Source organism: Cherax quadricarinatus, chromosome 53 (assembly GCF_038502225.1).
Source record: "Cherax quadricarinatus isolate ZL_2023a chromosome 53, ASM3850222v1, whole genome shotgun sequence".
NCBI lineage: Eukaryota > Metazoa > Arthropoda > Malacostraca > Decapoda > Parastacidae > Cherax > Cherax quadricarinatus.
The window spans coordinates 4,261,914-4,277,145 of record NC_091344.1 but is presented as its reverse complement, the minus strand read 5'-3'; positions in this window follow the sequence as shown (position 1 = coordinate 4,277,145).

Sequence of the window (15,232 nt, the reverse complement as noted above, 5' to 3'; positions counted from 1 at the left end):
GTTATGAATTCGAGGCAGCTGGCAGTTAATTTTTGCCATTCGTGAGAGTGAGCAGGAATCTTTAAATTTTCTCCTTTTCAGTTGATCTGTTGTCATTCTGTAATAAGGCTCATGGCTGAGTTGCATGGGACATGACTCAAGAAAACTAACCCTCACTTCCTTTTTTCTACATGTCCTGACACGTGACCAGGCAGCACAAAATTTACATGACCAGTTCAGACATTTAACTGAGGAAACGTTTCGCCACGAGTAGCTTCTTTAACCCTAATTTAGAGATAACTAAGAGCGAGAATATCCACTGGCAGGAGTCATTAAAACCGTTCTGAATATTGTATTATACCACGTAAGTCAAGAGTTTGCTGCTGTCTCTTCAAGGCTGCCGAATATATGTATGTACATGTCTGTGTGAGAAGGGGAAGGTTAGTATTTTATACAACATGAAGTGTACCTTTCATGTGGGAGATAATTGTAAACTATATTCTTCCTCTTCGATGATAGTGATTCTCAGTACACCTCTCAGAGGTGGTTACAAGAGTTCTTTTTATTTTTTATACTACGACACCGTTTTAATGTGTTTCTTTAGTGTAATAGTTCACTTCTATGAGGATCCATCACACACACTGTGTTTACCCATTCCAAAACCAAAGCAAAATCAGGTTATTGTTATTTTTGGAATAGTAATATTGATTTCCTTTCATGATTTTACTCTCCTTGATGATATCAACATATAATATTTTACAGCAATTATATTTGCAAAATCATATTTTGAAGTCTTTATATCGTTTAGCCAAGTACAGAATGTTTTTCTCTGGGCAATATTAATACAAGCTTTACTGCTTTTCAGCGCTTAGCTATATCATCAACTGCTTGTTCAGGTGTTGAGAATGTTTATTATAATTTATTGATGTAACTATTGTCTCATGTCTTCGTGTACTTTTCCTATTCTTCTGTGTATTAATTACTGTATCAGGTCAAAGAGAGGAGTAGTATTAGGATATAAACCTATTTGTAAACAATTTCATTTATTCCCCTTCTTATTATTTATGTCTGTCATCCCAAAGAGTTTTACTGTGCCTTCCACAACAATATTTTATGCATTAGATTTTATCATAACAATTATTTTTTCACAGTCTCTCTCTCTCTCTCTCTCTCTCTCTCTCTCTCTCTCTCTCTCTCTCTCTCTCTCTCTCTCTCTCTCTCTCTCTCTCTCTCTCTCTCTCTCTCTCTCTCTCTCTCTCTCTCTTTATCTATCTATCTATCTCTATCTCTATCTTTATATCTATCTATCTTTTTATTTACACAAGGATTTTTACTGGGTTAGGTTAAGAGTTCCTACTATTATTTACAAGGTAAGAGTTTTTGCCTACCTCAGATAATTTGAAAACTTTTTTATTGTTATGGAACATGCAAAAAGAGAAAATTAATAAAGTTGGAGCTAGATGTGGGCCAGCGATTCTATATGATCATATTACTTTATTTCATCAAAATTATTGTGTATGAACGTATTTCAGACTCAAGTAATTCTAGAATTGAATGGTCTGAAGTGTAGATGCTGTTTGCTGCCTGTCATGTTGTACAGAAGCTGTCTTCTTGCTGTTTGTACAGCAGGGCCTATTGCGGAACCTTTACTATACCGACCTTGTAATTAACAGCAGGACCACCCCCAGCTTTCTCCGGTCTTGAAAGCTATGGTGAAATGACAGATTAGTTCATGCTGAGTTCAGGAGAGAGATAAGTCACCTGGCTTGGTCTCTATTTTGTCCATAAATCATAGTTGAGATTGGGGCAGACAGTATTCAAAATGTGGACTTCCTTGTGCCTCGTAGAGTTTTGCTGCCTCTGTTGTCGAGAAGATACGAGATACGCCTTAATGTTGTTAGCTTCTTGGCTCCTTTGCTTAAAAGATGTACCACGTGGTTCTTCATAGATATTTTGGATTCAAATTTTACCCCTCTGATATCCTCCTCATTCCTGGGCTCCAACACTCTACCATTCACTTTTATCACTGCTCCAGCATTAACATCAAGGTACCTAGAGGAATCATCACTTGTGTTCTCTCAGAAGCAAATATAAACTGACGTATTTTTTCTTGTGCTGATATACTGTAGCTCTAAGCTGGTGACTGATGAACCTGAGAGCAGTTGGCATTTTCTCTCTTTGGATTATTAAATGTCAGAATACAGTCATTTGCATATACAAGGGATTCTGGAATGAGTTGAAGAAGGTCATGTAAGTAGAAATTCCATAACAATGGCGCATGCACATTTCCCTGTGGACCAATTGCACCAATTGAGTTTCTTGTTGACTGTACCCCATAGACAACAACTCTTAGTGATCTACCATAAAGATAATCGCTCACGATGTGTGGTGCAAAGCAACAGACTCCAAGTGACACAGTTTTGCCAAGAATCCCTGGTGTCATACTCGATCGAAACCGCCAGCATTGTCCAATGCTGGTTGGTGCTAGGTTTATCAGCAGATCTGCTGCAGAGCGACCTTTTCTGAAGCTATATTGACGGTCACAAAGAAGCGACTGTTAGTCGAAAATTGTTGTCATCTGCAGTGAGGTTGTCTCAAGAATTTACCAATGACTGACAGAGTGACACTGGTCTATAGTTGCAGATTTCCGGTACGCTCTCTCTTGCTTATCTGAACAGAGATTACATTTGCTTCTTTCTACAGAGACTGCCATTTACGGTGTGCTGGTCAGTGCTATGTGCGACTTTGAGACCTTGCTAGCTGATCCGCACGTCTACAGAGGAATCTTAGACTCACTTTATTTGGGCCAATAGCTTTTTCCTTGTCCAATTTTTCCTTGACACAGTTCTTGCAGATAGCAAATGTTCCCTAACTGCAGTAAAGTGTTCAGCAAACACATCAGCTTTCGAAGCATTATTAACGGAGACAATCCCATTCAATTTTCTGTCTGTCTCTGTCTCTGTCTGTCTGTCTGTCTGTCTGTCTGTCTCTCTTTCTCTCTCTCTCTCTCTCTCTCTCTCTCTCTCTCTCTCTCTCTCTCTCTCTCTCTCTCTCTCTCTCTGTATCTATCTATCTATCTATCTACCTCTCCCCATGTTGCTCAGAATAGCGGTAGCAGTAAAAGAGAATGTGTAAACACAAGCTTCCTGTACCACCTACCTTCGGTACAATGCACCACCCACCATTACTATAAACACAATGTTCTGACTCCCTAAGAGTTATGTTTGTATAGCCTGGAAGAGGGATGAAGCCCAGATGGCATAATCTCACTTCTACAATCCTTGGAGGAGCATCTGTTTATTTTCTTCTTATTAAAACTGGAATTAAGAAGCTTATCTCCTCCTCTGGGATTATTGTGACATACTGTAAAGGAGTGTGTGTGTGTGTGTGTGTGTGTGTGTGTGTGTGTGTGTGTGTGTGTGTGTGTGTGTGTGTGTGTGTGTGTGTGTTTGTGTGTGTATATGTGTGTGTGTGTGTGTGTGTGTGTGTGTGTGTGTGTGTGTGTGTGTGTGTGTGTGTGTGTGTGTGTGTGTGTGTGTGCGTGCGTACGTGGTTGTGTGTGAGGGGTGCGTGCGTGAGTACATGTGTACACTTACCCTTTGTGTATTATATGCTGGAGTTGAGATAGAGCTCCTAACCCCGTCTTTCGAACCGACATCACTGGCGTTTCCTACTTTCTTGTTCTATGTTCTTCACTCTATAAATAAAGTTTGGCACAAATTCTTCCTCATCTTGTTTATTCCACTTATCTATATCCCGAAGACAGGAAGTCATTCCTGACATCCTGGTAAAGATATAAGAAAGATAAAAGATACAACGAATCCAAGAAAGCCCGACTGGATGACATTACAACTAACTGAGATTATAAACAAAATACTTAATGCATATAAAAAATTTCAATTGATACAAATTACGTACTGCACAGCTAAGAAAAGAAAAGAAAAGAAAAATTAGAAATGTTAGCCAATAATTAGAGGATGAGACCCGAGGAAAAGTTGTAAATGAATGTGGCCCATGGCCAGGTTCGGGAGTGGAAAAACTCTCGGAACTCATCAAAGGTCAAAGGCAGAAGGCAAGGATGAGGAACGAGTGTGTTAGGTAATTGTGGTTGTGATTTAGGGAATGTTGGTAAGGGACGTGTTTCCATAAGACACCTGCTGGCCCTCTCCCTGTTCACCCATCAGTAAAATGGGTACCTGGGTGTTAGGCGACTGGTGTGAGTCGCATCCTGGGACAAAACTGACCTAATTTGCCCGAAATGCTCAGCATAACAAGCGGCTTTCCATATAGTAGTATGTCATTGATGTCAGGTAGGTCTGTATATCTTGTACATGTACTTGTAGTAAGTAAAGATATATTAAAGCCTCATGAGATAGGCTACAAAATTTCAACGCTGGTTTACTTTGCCGGGAGATGGGTTTATGCAACTATTGGCACATGCAGATTTGCTATGATCAAAGAAATATAGTCCATTCCTGAAATTCTATTTCCTTGCGATGACTAAAAAAAATGTAATGTGATGTGTTACAAATATTTAAGGTGTAACTTAATTACAAGTAGGTTGTGATGTTCACAGGACTGTGTAGGATCATTTTGCCAATTTTAAGTGTAAAAATAGTGAAAAAAAAATCCATTTTAAATCATGTTAAATATGAATGAGCATTCCTCTTATGAACGGCTTCAACATTTAAAGGCTGATGCCAATGATCTACGGGATACAAGTCATGAGGTTTGTTTTCTGAAGATGTGAATAGTATTTCCATGTAATAAGCAGATCGCCCACTTATCACGGCGTCCTGAAGGTAACGTTCATATTTCTGTAACACTGCAATACATATATCTCTGGGTCGGAAGTATACAAGAAAAAGAGACCTACATTAGCTCGTGTAACTTTGAGCTATGACACTTCCGTATCATCTGGACACCGATATCCTATGGCTTGATTAAAGACACGACATCTATGGCACGATGATTCACAAAGACGTCTTCGTTGTTTAGGCACGTCAAACACCATTTTCGAATACTGTGGACAGTTCATCGCATACATTAGTGTTATAGGTCACTGTTCATGTTAGATCAATTAGCACACAGTACACTCGTTAACATATTCCAGTATCACTTGTCTTCACCGTCCCTCGTTCCTGAACATTCACTCTTGAACATTTAGCTTCAAATGCGCGGTTAATGATGTGGAGCGATAGGTAGAGAGAATTACTGGCGATACCCCGGTATCGCCAGTATCCTTGATTCTAAGGACATGTACATAACCTTCACGACTACGACAACTACTACTACAACTAACCCATCTCTTTGGGTAGGACCTACTTCCACTGGGGAATCCCCCCTACCAGTGACAATGCCCTCTGCTACCCGTCCCATTTCCACCTGACGTTAGTATATAAGCGTCAGGCGCCTTGCTTCTGCTTCAGAATCTCCACGAATACGGTGCTCCATCGACACCATGCCTAGCCCTTCTAGGGTAGGGTAGGTGCCTGACCCAGAGCTTGCAGCTCACAAGACTGTTATTCCCATTAGCTCCTTTGGGGCGGGGATGGCAGGCCAGAGAGGCCTAGCTTGTGGCTAGGCCTGGGGACAGTTGGTCCCAAAGATGAAGAGGTACTTGTGCCTCCTCCCATGGCAGATTAGGTCTCAGACACTCCCAAGACAGGGAGCCAAGGCCGCGCCACCACTTGGAAAAGGCCCGGGCCGGGAGAATACCGGCGATTCTTTAATAATAATAATAAATACGGTGCTCTTCGCGCCTACTCCAAGGTTGAGGGACTGATTACCTCATCTTCTGTACATAGTTCTACTGTCTTCAAGTTACGTCCTGGAATTTGTATTGATAAAGCCACTGGATGGCAAAACGTCTACAAGATACCCAGATGTTGCACATGTGTCTTAATTTCATCTTGTCGGTATTGTATACCATTCTCACACAACATCCTTTCTAAAATTTTCTCTTATACGTTTAAAGATATATTTTTTCATTAATGTTAATGTAAAAAATTTTAATTTTGCACTAAAACAATCTTAGAAAACTTACCTAACCTTATTACAACAAGCGCAATTTATTTTAGCCTATCCCAACTAAATATATTTTAAATACTTTTACAGTAATTTAATACTAAACAAACACAATGAAATATATTTTTTTCGTTAGGTTCAGAATGATTTTGGCGAAATTATTGCATACACAAATTTTCCTTTGTCCTGTATGGCAAGATGAACGTTGCTATTTAAGCTAAGATCGCAAGTTCTGCCTATTCGGCACGACACACACACACACACATACACATACACACACACACACACACACATATATATATATATATATATATATATATATATATATATATATATATATATATATATATATATATATATATATATATATATATATATATATACGTATATACATATATATATATATATATATATATATATATATATATATATATATATATATATATATATATATATATATATATATATATACGTATATACATACATATATATATATATATATATATATATATATATATATATATATATATATGTATGTATATACGTATATATATATATATATATATATATATATATATATATATATATATATATATATATATATATATATATATATATATATATATATATATATATATATATATATGCAAAACAACCACTGTAAAAGAATAGAGAAGTTCCAAGCGCTTTCGTGACTACTCACATTATCGAGGAACAATGGATAATGATAATGTGAGTAGTCACGAAAGCGCTTGGGACTTTTCTATTCTTTCACAGTGGTTGTTTTGCATATTCTGATATCACCTGTTTACTGTGATCTTATTGCATATATTTATATATGTATATATATATATATATTTATATATATATATATATATATATATATATATATATATATATATATATATATATATATATATATATATATATATACATATATATATATATATATATATATATATATATATATATATATATATATATATATATATATATATATATATATATATATATATATATATATATATACACGTGTGTGTACTCACCTAGTTGAGGTTGCAGGGGTCGAGTCCAAGCTCCTGGCCCCGCCTCTTCACTGGTCGCTACTAGGTCACTCTCCCTGAACCTTGAGCTTTATCATACCTCTGCTTAAAGCTATGTATGGATCCTGCCTCCACTAATCGCTTACCAACCTATTCCACTTCCTGACTACTCTGTGGCTGAAGAAATACACACACACACACACACACACACACACACACACACACACACACACATACATATATATATATATATATATATATATATATATATATATATATATATATATATATATATATATATATATATATATATATATATATATGTGTGTGTGTGTGTGTGTGTGTGTGTAGAGAGAGAGAGAGAGAGAGAGAGAGAGAGAGAGAGAGAAAGATACACAGGCGAACAACACTTATACTAAAATCACTTCGTCTATTCATCGCTCTTGATAAAGCAGCCGCTTTGTACTAACTACTCCACCCTGTACATCCCTCTCTCCATCCCCATTTGTCTGTGTTTTTTTTTTAACACTCTGCATGTATGCAAGCTTGTTTGCCTGTTACATTTTTTTCGGTATCTCCCCTTCCTTTCTTCCCTCGTGTGGTTCCCTCTCATCAGTAAATTTTGTTATTGTTGTATCAGATATTTCGGGTTAAAAACATGTTAATAACACCGTCTCCTTCCTCTCACATTTTCAACAAAGTTGTATATTGTGTTCGTCAGGACACAGGAAAGTTTCTCCTGTCGCGGGTCTTTGCCGGATGATGATCTCTCAGTGATTAAGCCACCGGTACTATATACCCATGGGTAAGTATAGACTAGCTTATCACTACTATAGGTTTGACAAGTACATGATTGGTTGTTAGTGGGTGTGAGCTGAATTTGCCTGGCATGGGCCTGCAGGCCTGCTGCAGTGCTCCTCCTTTCTTTTATATCCGTGGTTAAGAATCCAATACCTTAACAGTTTTATATACCCATGATGAGGCATCCTCTGGCTTACCAGTGCTATGTACCCGTGGTTAAGAATCCAATAACTTACCAGTGCTATATTCCGGTCGTTTACCATTTGTAGCTATTCCGTGGTTAATTAAGTTTCCACTGGCTTACCAGTGGTTTATACCCATAGTTAATTCTCTTGGTTACTGCACCTAGGTTCTCCATTAAAAATTCACATTTTTCTATCCAAATTAAAATTTCTATTAAGTAATTATTGTATTGTGTTTCAATAAGAAAACTCGTGATGTTGGTAATCCTGCAGTAATACGTAATAAAACTAATCTAAAAGCACTGTAAATTCGTTTATTGTAAATGGTCATATTTATTGGACAATAAACAATCTTAAGGTCATAGGACTAAATGTGTTGGTGTTGGTGCTCTATTTCTGCATGTTTGTGAATTTATGAGTACGTATTTTATGTTTGGTGCTTAGTTCTGACGGCAAAAATTCCTTGTTTCTTTTATTTCGCTCTCTCATCTCTTTTAGTTCTTTATTAATCTGATGCTGAATAAATAAATTTTAGTGTTTGTCTTATGCAACTACTTTTTTTCTGTAAATTACCTGTCACTTATTACTGTTTAGTCCTGTAAGTAACATGAATGTTGTGATCGTGTTTCCTGGCTTCTTCAGCTCTTCTAGTGTTGTGAAGTTTTGATAAGGTACTCTGTCCTAGCACTCTGTCACACCCTACTGGCGAAATTCGTGTTATTCTAGGTGACGACGACTATGTGCAGGTACTGAATATCTTAGGATTTTTCCTGATTCATGTTATAAATAGGGTCCTCAATTTTTTTTAGGTACCTGAATGCAGTTCCTACGTTTGTTAGGTTTGTTTTTGTCGTTGACATTATAAGATTTACGGATATTATATTCAGATGAGGAAAGCTGGGTGATTCCCAGAACAATTTGGTCACTAGATCTGTCTAGTTGGCTGTCGCTCATGAGGTGCGCTGCTATCTGGTCTCCTTACAAATTTACTCTACTTTTATTACTTGACCTGAATTCAAGCAATCACTTTGCTGACTATTGTGGTAATATTTTTTTTATTTCCTTTTATGCCGTTTTTATCTGTTTGAAGTGGTTTAATAATCTGTAAGAGGAGATACTGAATATTTTATGATTTCTGGGACAGTATTAAAATATTTGTGAAAGAGTTGAAGGTATTAGTACTGACGATTGTGGTATTCTGCTGATGACATTCTATTCTTGGCACATCTTCTCTCACTCTCATACTTTTTTCAATACTTTAGAACTCCTTTCTAAGTTACTATTCCAATTTTATATTTCTTTGCTTTTCAAGGTTATGGGTTAGTCATTCCATTGGTACTATGTCGGTTTCTTGCCATCTAGGGAAATGCTCTTGGTCCATTTACTTCTTTCTGGTCCTATTTCTCCGATCACTGAGCCTATCACATTTTTTAATCAAAACTTTGACGCAAGATTTCTGTTTTTTTTTTTTTTTTTTTTTTTTTTTTTTGAATTTCACTACTCAAGGTATATTATCAGTCTATTTCTCATGACCTTTTCATTAATTTTAATAGAAACCAAACTAGTCAGTAATAATTGGCTGAAGTCTAGTGCTGTAGCTATAGTTTTTTTTTTTTTGCGTGTGTGTGTGTGTATGTACTCACCTAGTTGTGGTTGCAGGGGTCGAGTCACAGCTCGTGTGTATGAGTGTTTACTGACCACTATGTTATTACGTACAAGGGTTTAGGCTTAGATCCTTACCTGGCCCCTCTACTTGCCGCTTGTCGTACCTACTCTTCAAGCTATGTATGGAGGCTACCTACGTGGTACCACTTCTTCATCGAGATACCCCCGCTGTCCGACCACCTTGAGACTGAAGAAAATGCTTCCTGACATCCTTATAGCTTACATGTTTCACTTCCAGCAGCGTCCACCAGCACCTGCTTCTCGCCTCTCAAATATTCCGTCATATTCTCTCCCTCTATTCTCCATCAGTTTCTCGGTGAATTTTTTTTGTTCCTATCACATCTCCCCTAGTTCTTCTTCCTCTAATGTTATTGGATTCAATTCAGTGATGTGTGCGTGTGTGTGTGTGTGTGTGTGTGTGTGTGTGTGTGTGTGTGTGTGTGTGTGTTGTACTCACCTAGTTGTGGTTGCAGGGGTCGATTTACAGTTCCTGGCCCCTCCTCTTCACTGGACGCTACTTGGTCACTCTTTCTGCTCCATAAGCTTTATCATACCTCTTCTTAAAGCTATGTATGGATCCTGCCTCCACTACATCACTTCCCAGACTATTCCACTTCCTGTGTGTGTGTGTGTGCAGCCACCCCTGGTGTCTGCTCCAGGGAGGTAGGAGCCGATCAAAGACGCTGGATGTAAGCTGGTCTGATGCCATACCCGAGCGTCTTATGCATCTATTCATGCAAAGAAAAATGTCTCTCTGCACCTGACGCTCTCACTGAAGATTACCGTTATTCACAATACATATATTTCCCTCCCTCCCTCTCTCTCTCTCTCTCTCTCTCTCTCTCTCTCTCTCTCTCTCTCTCTCTCTCTCTCTCTCTCTCTCTCTCTCTCTCTCTCTCTCTCTCTCTCTCTCTCTCTCTCTCTCTCTCTCTCTCTCTCTCTCTCTCTCTCTCTCTCTCTCTCTCTCTCTCTCTCTCTCTCTCTCTCTCTCTCTCTCTCTCTCTCTCTCTCTCTCCGTGAAGCAAGTTTTAAAACATATGCAAATGATGATCTTAAGGAAGACGAAAACTTGCACCAAATCGTCGAGAAAAGCTAAACAAGTTCATTAAGGATTAAATGACTGCGATCTTGCATGTGACAGCTTCAGACGCCCATTCCTCCAAGCTAAATTGCTATCTGATAGGAGTTTCGACGTTACAGTATATTTCTTGAATTGCACCCGGTTCCTAAACGGACAATGAGGGAATGGATAATGACGAGGAAGACGTTCTCTGAGGGACGCTGGCAAGACGTCATGACAGAGGCTGATGTATGGAAACACTGCTTGATAAAAGTTAAGGTTCGAGTTCAAGAGCTTTAACTCGATCCCTGTAAGCACAAATGGATGTGTGCGTACACACATTCACTCGCGCACACACACACTCAACACGTACATGCAAACAGCACGAACATATATATATATATATATATATATATATATATATATATATATATATATATATATATATATATATATATATATATATATACAGGACTCGAACCTGCTAACTCTGTATCAGAGTCCACAGTACTTTACCACGGAGCTAGACCAGCGATAAGTAGTACGGACGCTTAGCTGATGCTAAGCGATGTTTTCCCATACTCCCGGACATACCCCCATACCACCAGACATTTCAAATCTCTTTCGTTGTCCACTGCATGTGGCAGGATTCGATGAAATTACTTTCAAAACGAGCTTGGTGCCCGGGGGTATGGGGAAACATCGCTTAGCTTCGGCTAAGCGCCCATATATATATATATATATATATATATATATATATATATATATATATATATATATGTATATATATATATGTCGTGCCGAATATGTAAAACTGGTCAATTAGCAAGAACTCATTTAAAATTAAGTCCTTTCTAAAATTTTAACTTATACGTATAAAGATATATTTTTTTCATTAACGTTAATGTAAAAATTTATAATTTTGCATCAAAAGAATCTTAGAAAACTTACCTAACCTTATTATAACAAGAGCAATTTATTTTAGCCTAACCCAACTAAATATATTTTAGATTTGTTTACAGTAATTTAATGCTAAACAAACACAGTGAAATATATTTTTTTCGTTAGGTTCAGAATGATTTTGGCGAAATTATTGCATACACAAATTTTCACTTGTCCTATATGGCAAGATGAACGTTGCTATTTAAGCCAAGATCGCAAATTCTGCTTATTCGGCACGACATACATACATATATATATATATATATATATATATATATATATATATATATATATATATATATATATATATATATATATATATATATATATATATATATATATATATATATATATATATATATATATATATATATATATATATATATATATATATTTATTTATTTATATATATATTGCAATGACTGGGCAACTCTGCCAGGCCTACCTCCCCGGTTCCTCACCCCTCCCTCACTACTCCGTCACCCTTATCACTCCTCACACCACCTCCACATCCTCTATACCCTGACTTCCACGAGGACTTAAGACCACCAACCTGTTCTAGGCGTATCCTCTCCTCCACCCCTCTCCACCACCACCATGAACGACCCAGGGTATGTGCCTCTGTGGATAAATTTTCTTCAGGAGGGGGTATCTGTCTTCTTCAGGCCCTTTCAGCCCTTTCAGCCTTCTGAGGGACTCAGCCTCTCCAGAGGGGCTGATGGCATCTTGCTTCTGCATCTCTGCATCAACACTTAAATTGATTCTAGATGCAGTATGAGCATGTGTCACAGTCATGCCACTCTTTGCAAGAGACCAGTGTTGCAAATAGTGTAGATTAATGATAGACAATCGATCTCTTACCTTAGCAGGACAATTAAGGAAAATCCTGCACTCACTTTATTACCATGTTACAGTTAGTGTACATTGTTATCTATGCCCAGACAGCAAGAATCAAGCATTCTACATTGTTTCATGGTGGAAGTTTGGCAAGGAAGGGAAATTTGCTTGAATCAGCTTTTCTTTGTGGCTAGAGCAGTTGCGGCATAGGGGCTGTTGCGTTTTCTGATTGCAATATGTAATGGTGCAGTAAAGACCTGTATTTCATGCAAAGAATGAACAAAGGAAGTGAATTGCGCATTGCTGTACCTCAGACAATGTCCATAATAACCATAAACCTATTACAAGAAGTGTGCACAGCTTCTTTAATGGCATTACCACGAAAGACAAACCTTGTGGAACACAGTATACCAGTGCGCGTATTCCTAGACTGTGGAAGACGTGAACGTCCAAGGACACTTCAGCTTCTATCAAGTCACCAATACCTGTCGAATATGGTGTATACAACACAATAGCTCACGCTACAAGAGCAAGGTAGGTTTTGAACCATCTTGTCATACAGGGAACTGCGCAGTTCTTATGTCACAAGGGGTTTGAAATCATCCTATACTCGGCAGTGAGGTGCTGAGTTTTGAGTCCAAACCAGTACGTATCATCAACAGCCAGTTTCTGAGATATGCTGACACAACACCCCCTAGGGGTAATTATACTCATACAACATTTTTTTTCACACAGCCCTTAGGGAGTGCATACGACAGCTTCTCAAGACATCGCCTACAGGGACGGCTTTGTAGGCGAGAGCTGTCTTTCAAAGTAAGTCCCATTACAGTCGATTATTTACTCTTTGACTTAGCTTGTAGCATTTCCCTAAAAGCCTCCACCCACACGTGCCATTCTCCCTTCATTCTCCCTTCACATTATCAAGGAACAATGTTCCTTGATAATGTGAGTAGTCACGAAAGTGCTTGGAATTTCTCTATTTCTGAAATCACCTGTTTACTGTGATCTTATTGCATATATATATATATATATATATATATATATATATATATATATATATATATATATATATATATATATATATATATATATATATATATATATATATATATATATATATATATATATATATATATATATAAGTAGATATATATATATGTAAGTAGAGCTCTAAATTTCAGCTTCTAACCAAGGCCATCGCCATACACACACTGTTCACCTTTGAACTTTTCTTGCTTGTTCATTCAGTTTTACGAACATTTTTGCCGTCATTTGCTTCTCACTTGTTTGTCATCCTTGGTTGAAGCATGTGTAGAGACCATTACATTAAGTGGAACTCACGCCTGTCCTGAGAGATCCACTTTAACCCAGGTTTCATGGGATATAATTTACATTATTCGGGTTAACGCTATTACACTATTAGGATTACATTACTTAATAAATATTAAGAATGAGTAAATATCGTTGATTTTAAAACAAATGTAAAGTTCTACATTTATGTACTGTCAATGGTGACTCAGGATGTTCTTTTGCTGTGTTAATTACTCTTTCTGCTTTTCTCATATTATCCTAATGGTAATTTATTATTATTATTATTATTATTATTATTATTATTATTATTATTATTATTATTAGTATTATTATTATTATTATTATTATTATTATTTCATCAGTATTTTTATATTTAATAAGAAGCACTAAACGAGATGGGTTAATATAGCACCTGGTAAATGAGATTTGATATAGTGATAGGGAAGCATGCTCCAATTTCTTTGATCAAAAACCCTTCATTAACATCGAGACATTTTTTTTTTTAGCCAAACTATATTCACTTCCAATGTCAGCGTCACGTGCATGTTCCTCCATAGTGTCAGCATCACTAATATGTCATCTGATCTTTGGAGTCAGCATCACGTGCGTGTCTCCTAACCTTCCTCAGTGTTATCGTCAGATACGTATCTTCTTTCTCCTCCAGTGTCAGCATCACATGCCTGTCTCCTCATCACTCTAGTGTCAGCATCAGATGCGAGTCTCTTGTGCCTCTTGTGGGTTTAATGTGAAGTGGAACCATCAGAACACTCCTCAAATTGCAAATCGCCTCGAGGGCATAAAGTGGGTGTTAGCTATATTCACCGGGGAAATATTTCAATTTTAAGTGTCGCTGGAGAATACCTTGAGATTCCTCAGTTATCATCAGATAAATATTTTTTGTATTTCTTATCTTAATAAGAAATATGATTATATAATTTTCATTTTTAGTGAATATATATATATATATATATATATATATATATATATATATATATATATATATATATATATATATATATATATATATATATATATATATATATATAAAATATATACATACATACATGTATATATATATATATATATATATATATATATATATATATATATATATATATATATATATATATATATATATATATATATATATATATATATATATATATATATATATATATATGTGTGTGTGTGTGTGTGTGTGTGTGTGTGTGTGTGTATTATTGTTACCACGAACAAGTGGTATTTAACTAATAACAACACTGTAACTAACCGAGGATTCGAACCTATGTTGATTTGGCCCGCCTCATGGTAAGCAAAAATCACATGGCTCTCTAACCCACAGGACCACTCAATCCTAGAAGAATCACGCACCCAAAGAGCTAGGA